Source organism: Conger conger, chromosome 6, assembly GCF_963514075.1.
Source record: "Conger conger chromosome 6, fConCon1.1, whole genome shotgun sequence".
Classification (NCBI taxonomy): domain Eukaryota; kingdom Metazoa; phylum Chordata; class Actinopteri; order Anguilliformes; family Congridae; genus Conger; species Conger conger.
In genome coordinates, this window is record NC_083765.1 from 7,329,675 (window position 1) to 7,336,331 (window position 6,657).

At 42.9% G+C, this 6,657-nt stretch overlaps 1 protein-coding gene across 1 annotated transcript in view; it reads left to right on the forward strand.

Moving 5' to 3' along the window:
• Window positions 1-1,859: 1,859 nt before the first annotated feature.
• The window catches only part of LOC133131309 (receptor-type tyrosine-protein phosphatase delta-like), a 391,331-nt gene continuing 386,533 nt past the window's right edge, over window positions 1,860-6,657 (forward strand). Inside the window, exons 1-2 of the mRNA XM_061246612.1 lie at window positions 1,860-1,977; window positions 2,104-2,216. The gene's annotated coding sequence lies outside the window, so the exon portion shown is untranslated. The remainder of the gene's footprint in view (window positions 1,978-2,103; window positions 2,217-6,657) is intronic.

Sequence of the window (6,657 nt, forward strand, 5' to 3'; positions counted from 1 at the left end):
TGGCTGTATAGATTTGGTCATGTCCGGTTCATATTTTTCGAGACTGTATCGGCGTGCAGGAAATTACACGGCTTGTTGAGAACTGTTCCCCCAGAGCTGATTTGTTGAACAGGCCAGTGTCAGCTCTGATGAGGCCAGGATGATATAGGTCAGAATGGCATAAGAAACAATGTAGAAACACAATCCTACCCAAGCAGACTGCTCTCATTTTAGCTCATCGTTTGGAAAAAGGGTATGAGGTTCACGTCTCAGACATGGATGCTATCTGTGGCTTTACCGAACAGCTTGTAAGGTTGGGCTCTGTTCCAGCATACAAAGTTTGCTGCTTGCATAATCTTTCTTCTTCTTTTTTTTTTTTACATCATGGAATGTCAGCCTGTCGATTTAAGTTTGCCTATAAACATGATTTTTTTTGCCAGGTTAGGCAACATAGCTAGTAATATCCATACATTTGGGCTTGTATGGTCATAGGTGGGTCAAAACGCCCCTAGCAGGTAATTCGCCATTGATTGTGGTCTTAACTGAACATTCTAATGCTGACGTCAGTTGAAAGCAATTGAGTTCCGGAACACTGACTTGGAATTTTGAAGGAAAGAAACGAACAAAACAAACAAAAAAAAGTACTCTTCAGCGGATTGAAAAAAGAGATCCATTGATGTCTCAAAGTCTCAAAGTCCCACTCCTTGTTCAGGGGATCCACAGTCCCCACGGGTTTAGAGACGTCAGTTAAGCGCTGGCTGATTGACACAGAGTCCGGCAGGAGGTTCCGCCTCAACCCAATCAATGGCTCTCCTGCAGTAATTAAGACCTGAGTGGGGTTGAAGAGCAGAAACCTGTGGATCTCCCATGGATACCACTGCACCCGTGCATGGAGCTGACATTCCTTCATATGGATTTCCAATGCAAGGAGGTCACTGTGAAGCTGTGCCATAGGATTATAAGAGAAAATTTGAATAATTGTAGGAAGCAACAACATTGTTTTTGCACTTTTATTTTTTTATGTTTTTGTTTATCTTGAAGCAGAGACTATGTCATTCCTTACGGTCTATTTTATTTAACTATTGAGGTGCACCTTATCTGCTGAAATTGTATTAGAGTAAAAAAAAAAAATATTTTTTTAAAGAATCATATGATCAGTGTTAACCAACATTCCTGTAATACTGTGATAGTTTCAAGGGAAGGACTTGGCATAAATAAATAGATGTGTGTAAATATAATTTGCTCAAATAAACACGCCACCATGAAAACAACTAGCGGCCTTAAAAATAGTGTAATTGAGTCTTTCTGCCTCCGCTAAACCCAAAGAAACATTTTAGCCTAAATGGCATAACCACAGTCCTTCTATTACCATACATGTGCATGATGGGTTAAATCGTCCCTGGTCTTACTTTTGCAGGCTGTCCCACTAAATGTCAACGTTACAAATCACCAAAAAGCCAAGGGGTACATTTGATCATATTATGTCTAATCCACATGTAGTAAGCCGGACATCTGTCAAATGACGAAAAGGACAGAGTATCAGATGAGAGCAAAAAGTCTCCCGCTTGTTCTTTTTGTTGAGAGAAGTCTTAAGGGGTAGGGCCAGTGTTTTTCTACATTCCCTATGTTTGACTGAATGCGGGTTTGTAAGGTAACCTGGAAAAATAAACAGACAAAGCTTACCATTTGTTTGCATGCATTCACCTGGTGGTAATGGATGTCTGTACATGCGGTGGCAAAATTGCTAAACAAGCAGCGCTGTACCAGCCGGCCATCAAGTGGCTCGCGGAGGAAATGCAGGTGTGTGAACGCATCTGAGCTCGCGCGGTCTCTCCCATCTCGCGCTGGCGTCGGCTGTCTCTCGCTCCCCTTCCATCCTCGGCGGCAGTGCGAGGCACAATTTGACAGCGGCACTGTCTCTGCAAAGAAAGCTTACTTTTCGGTCTTTTCGTTATCGCTCTCTTTGTCTCCGGCTACAGATAGGGAGAGAGAGAACGGGTAGGAACTGCATTTTTCAATAAAATGCATTTTAACCCCCCTCGTGCTTGACTGAAACAATTGCACTTTTGGGGAACCCCGATTTAATTAACGGGGCTGATCTGAGTGTTTGATTCTCTCTTTCAGTTCATTTGGGGGCCTCACTGGAATAAGAAAGCATTGCTGTTTCTGGCAAGGCAGAAGAAAGATGAGATTCCTCTGGATACCCAAAGAATAGTGATCTTGATCTGGACACCTTAGTAAGTAAAACTGTCTAACGCGTTGTGTTAAAGTCATTACTGATCGCAAATAATGTTCCTTTCTTACAATTTGCGCTGTGGGTTTTGCTTAGCGTGTCAGTTGTCTCATGTCACGTTTAGTTCGTTAAATTTCAATTTCCTGCGCGTTTCCACACTCCAGGAGCTGCGTTATAAGAAGTGCCATGATACTTGCATTGTGTTTTCAGTGGAAGTGATTATTTGGGGTCGAGAAAGACCCTAATTTATATCGAATGTTAATGTTGCGCTCGAGTTCTTGCCCAATAATTAGAAAGTGTGTTGAAATGCTGGCGCATTGCAAACGTTGTCCTACAGTTGTCAGTAATGGTACAGACTTGGAGGCGCAATGCATTCTTATAAGTGCTCCTTTACAAAGCATGTCCGTATGTATGTATGTATGTATGCATGCATGTTTAAGAACATACACATTTATTTTGACGAATAGTCTGACTTTATGTTGCCAAACACCACGCACTATAGTACGGGTAATTTACTACATAATGGGTTTTGTATTACATTAAACCTGCGTGTTTCATATTCCCCGAAATCGTTCACATATATAACGGAGTTCGATTCAGTTTTAACGTCTCTTGTGTTAGGCGAAACGTCTCTGGGCTTTTATACTATTTAGTTAGTGAATTTGGAATTGAGATGCGATAAGAAAAATACTTCCTATGGGTCTCGACATAGTTTTAGAACATTTCATATATTTTCTGTTACAAGCGTTGTTACTGAACTTGTTTGAATGAGCCGCTTTGTACGGCCCGGGGAAAAGCGCACAAATTGAATACCCGCTTCAAATAATTGAAGCTCCATCTGGGCTGGTTTAATAGGCTAAACTTTGTATGAGTGTAGGCTACACTTGGGCTACACTTCAGGGCAGACTACTTCAGGGACCATGCGAGGGGTGGAGGTTGAGGGAAAACCTGATGTTATTTAACACTCTACTTCACATCGCTTTTCTATTTGCATGTTTATGTAGCACTACGCTGACTACCCGGTTTTGTTTTACAACTCATACCCACGTAAAGCGTCACGCGTCAGTATCAGAATGTCAGCCGCTCAGTACCACCGCCGAGGTTGTACCTTTTTGTAATTTTAATTGGGCATATATGCCTACTGCTTTCTGCACACACACACACACACACGCGCGCGCGCGCGCTCACGCACTCACGCACGCACGCACACACACACCCACACACACACACACAACACTGGTGGTGGTTGTTGGGGTGCTAATGACGTCATGGTGATTCAAAATACATTTGTTTAATTATTTGTTCTCATGGTGTGCTTGGTAGCAGTCCGTTGCTGATGCTCAGCATGGGAAAAACAAAATAAAAATGTGAATAATTACTGTTATATTACTGTAACATTACTGCTAATTGTGTTGGCTTTCCATAGAAACTGCACTGTGCACTCAATCCTGCACTCAGTCCTCTGCAGCCTAATGGGGCATGATTAACATGTAATCATTTAACATGGGACATGATCAAATGTGTTATTTCAAGTAATTCCACATTGTGCTTTTGTTTTCCTCTTTCCCAGTCTGCTGTAAAACCCTAAGGATATTCAGTGTCTAAATTTGAATGTCCTTTGGTGAAACTAAGAGATAAACTAGCACATGCAAACATGTGCCCTGTCCTTTGTGATCGGGTTAATAAAATACAATGTGAAAAGATGCACAGCAAATACATAAGCATTCATTGTGGATATCTTGGAGTTTGGCTCTCCTCAGAAATACTGTTGCGCTGTGAAGCTAACATCCCAGCGGTATACGCCAGCATATTCCCCAGCTTTACGTACATAGGAAAATGAATGGGCCTGTTCTGGTGAACTGGAGGCCAGATGAAGTGCTACAGCACTCCTGTAGCTCAGTGAGGCAGCCTCCTCCTTTTTGGGGGTCTGCTGTGGGTGGGATTCTGCAAAAGAGAGGCAGACGACAACCCCCCCAACCCCCTTCCCTTATCTGAACACAGTGGGAAAACTCACCGGAAACATTATTTGTGATTTTTTTGTATTTATTCATTTATTTATTACAGTTTAGCTTGCTCGTTTATTTGTCTGTTTGTCTGTTAGTGGAGGACTGGTTAGACCCGGCTTTTCCTTATTTTCTGAGGCAGCCTTCTTTGAATCTCAGAGCCTCAGAAGTGCTGGGCTACAGGTTCAATCCCAGTCAGAACACTGATGCTCTGCACTTTGCTAAAGAACTTATCCTTAATTACTGTACTAACTGTCCAGCTATTCCGTATTTGCTTATAGTGGCTTTTATTTTGGGGATTTGTTATTATTGTTATTGTTATTGTTATTGTTATTGTTATTGTTATTATTGTTGTTGTTGTTGTTGTTGTTGTAGGTCTTTCTGTAAACAGGTAAACATTTAGAATGGTTTTTGTTTCCTTTTCTGAACTGAACTGAACTGAACTGTGGTCAGTGTTGATTATATTCCGGATGGCTTGCATTACATGAACTCCCTAATTAACATCTTGAACTCCTCTGTTGACAAAGGGCAAAAAATAATCTCCTACGCAGAATAAACATGCCCCATGTCCTGATATAATGACTGAATTATACACCGAATCTTTTTTGCATTTGAAACCTGTTTGGGTTTGTGTTTATTAGCTGAAGCGCATTTCCCTGGTACTTCCTAACAAGGCCTTTCGCTGTAATAATTAATTCCATAAATATATTATAAAAAAGATAATGAAGGAGCTGTCAGGTGATGCTTTTTAACAAGAAAGATGCAAATAATGAAGCTTGTCCAAGACCAATCTAACAGAAAATGATTCTCCATTTGCATGCAAACAAGAGGAAAAAAGAGTGATTACGCACTGTATCACCACCGGCTCGTGCAGACACTGCACGGTGGGAGTCTTATTATATGTGACATCCTGGGGAGAATTATTTTGATGGGAGTCAAAGGCAGAGCAGAACTTGGCTGAGTGAGTGCAGGGAGGAATCCCATGGGTGCCATGCTTTATGCCTTTTGAAGGCTTGTGCGCTTTACTGGGGATAAAGGATTTGAACTCTCAGAGTCACGCAGGGAAATCTGGGCGAAGCCATCGCGCATTGTGGATTAGCACCCGACACGTACTCTTTTTCTCTCTCCGCTGTCGTTTCCCGACGACGGCGGCGTCCTCGCCAATCGACGCCGTTCGACAATTTTCCGCGGCCCCGGCTGAAAATGGAACTCCAAAGTCTATTTGCCTGTTCCGTATTAGTCATTGGGCGACAGGCTCCGGGTTACTGATGATGTTTGAGCAGGTGGAAATGGAGCTGGCTGAAGCAAAGGCACGTAGAACCAGGCCAGATCAGGGGGAAAAAAACTAAAAGTGAAATTCAACCGACCTTCGCCCCCCTTTTTTTTTTCCGTTTCCCGTCATCGTTTCTCCTGACTTCTGTGCGGGCTCGTTGAAAGGCTTGCCTTTCCCCCGAGAGAAAACACTATAATTATCATTTATGAAATGATTGCCCGTGACATAATCAGGCCTTTGCTTTATGGCCTTTGAAAGCAAAGAGTTATAACAACAAAGAAGGGACGGCGCTGAAGCATCATAGTGCTCATTTATTTATTTATTATTTATTTCATCCTTCCTTAAAAGATTGCATGCCGTTTAATGAAACATCCATCCATCCATCCATTATCTGAACCCGCTTATCCTGAACAGGGTCGCAGGGGGGCTGGAGCCTATCCCAGCATACATTGGGCGAAAGGCAGGAATACACCCTGGACAGGTCGCCAGTCCATTGCAGGGCACACACACCATTCACTCACACACTCATACCTATGGGCAATTTAGACTCTCCAATCAGCCTAACCTGCATGTCTTTTGGACTGTGGGAGGAAACCGGAGTACCCAGAGGAAACCCACGCAGACACGGGGAGAACATGCAAACTCCACACAGAGAGGCTACCCACTGCACCATCCGCACCACCCGTTTAATGAAACAGTACATCTTTCCCTGTCTTTATTTTCACTGGAAAATGGCATACATGTGTGGCAGTTAACCTAACCCGTGAACCTAACAAATTAGGCAGGGATACACCCTGGACAGGGCACTACACACCACTCATTCATACACTCATACCTATGGGCAATACACAGTCTCCAGCTAGCCAAATCTGTGTGTCTTTAGCTGTGTGGATGAACTGGAGTATCCAGAGGAAGGGCACACACACCACTCATTCATACACTCATACCTATGGGCAATACACAGTCTCCAGCAAGCCGGATCTGTGTGTCTTTTGCTGTGTGGGGTAACTGGAGTACCCAGAGGAAACTGGACACAGGCACAGGGAGAACATGCAAACACAAAACAAAAATATCTATCAATGTTTATCGAAGCAAACATAGTAATTGATGTTGAATATCACTCCCCATAAACTGACAGCACTTTTTTTTTTTGGAGGTGGGGTTGGAAA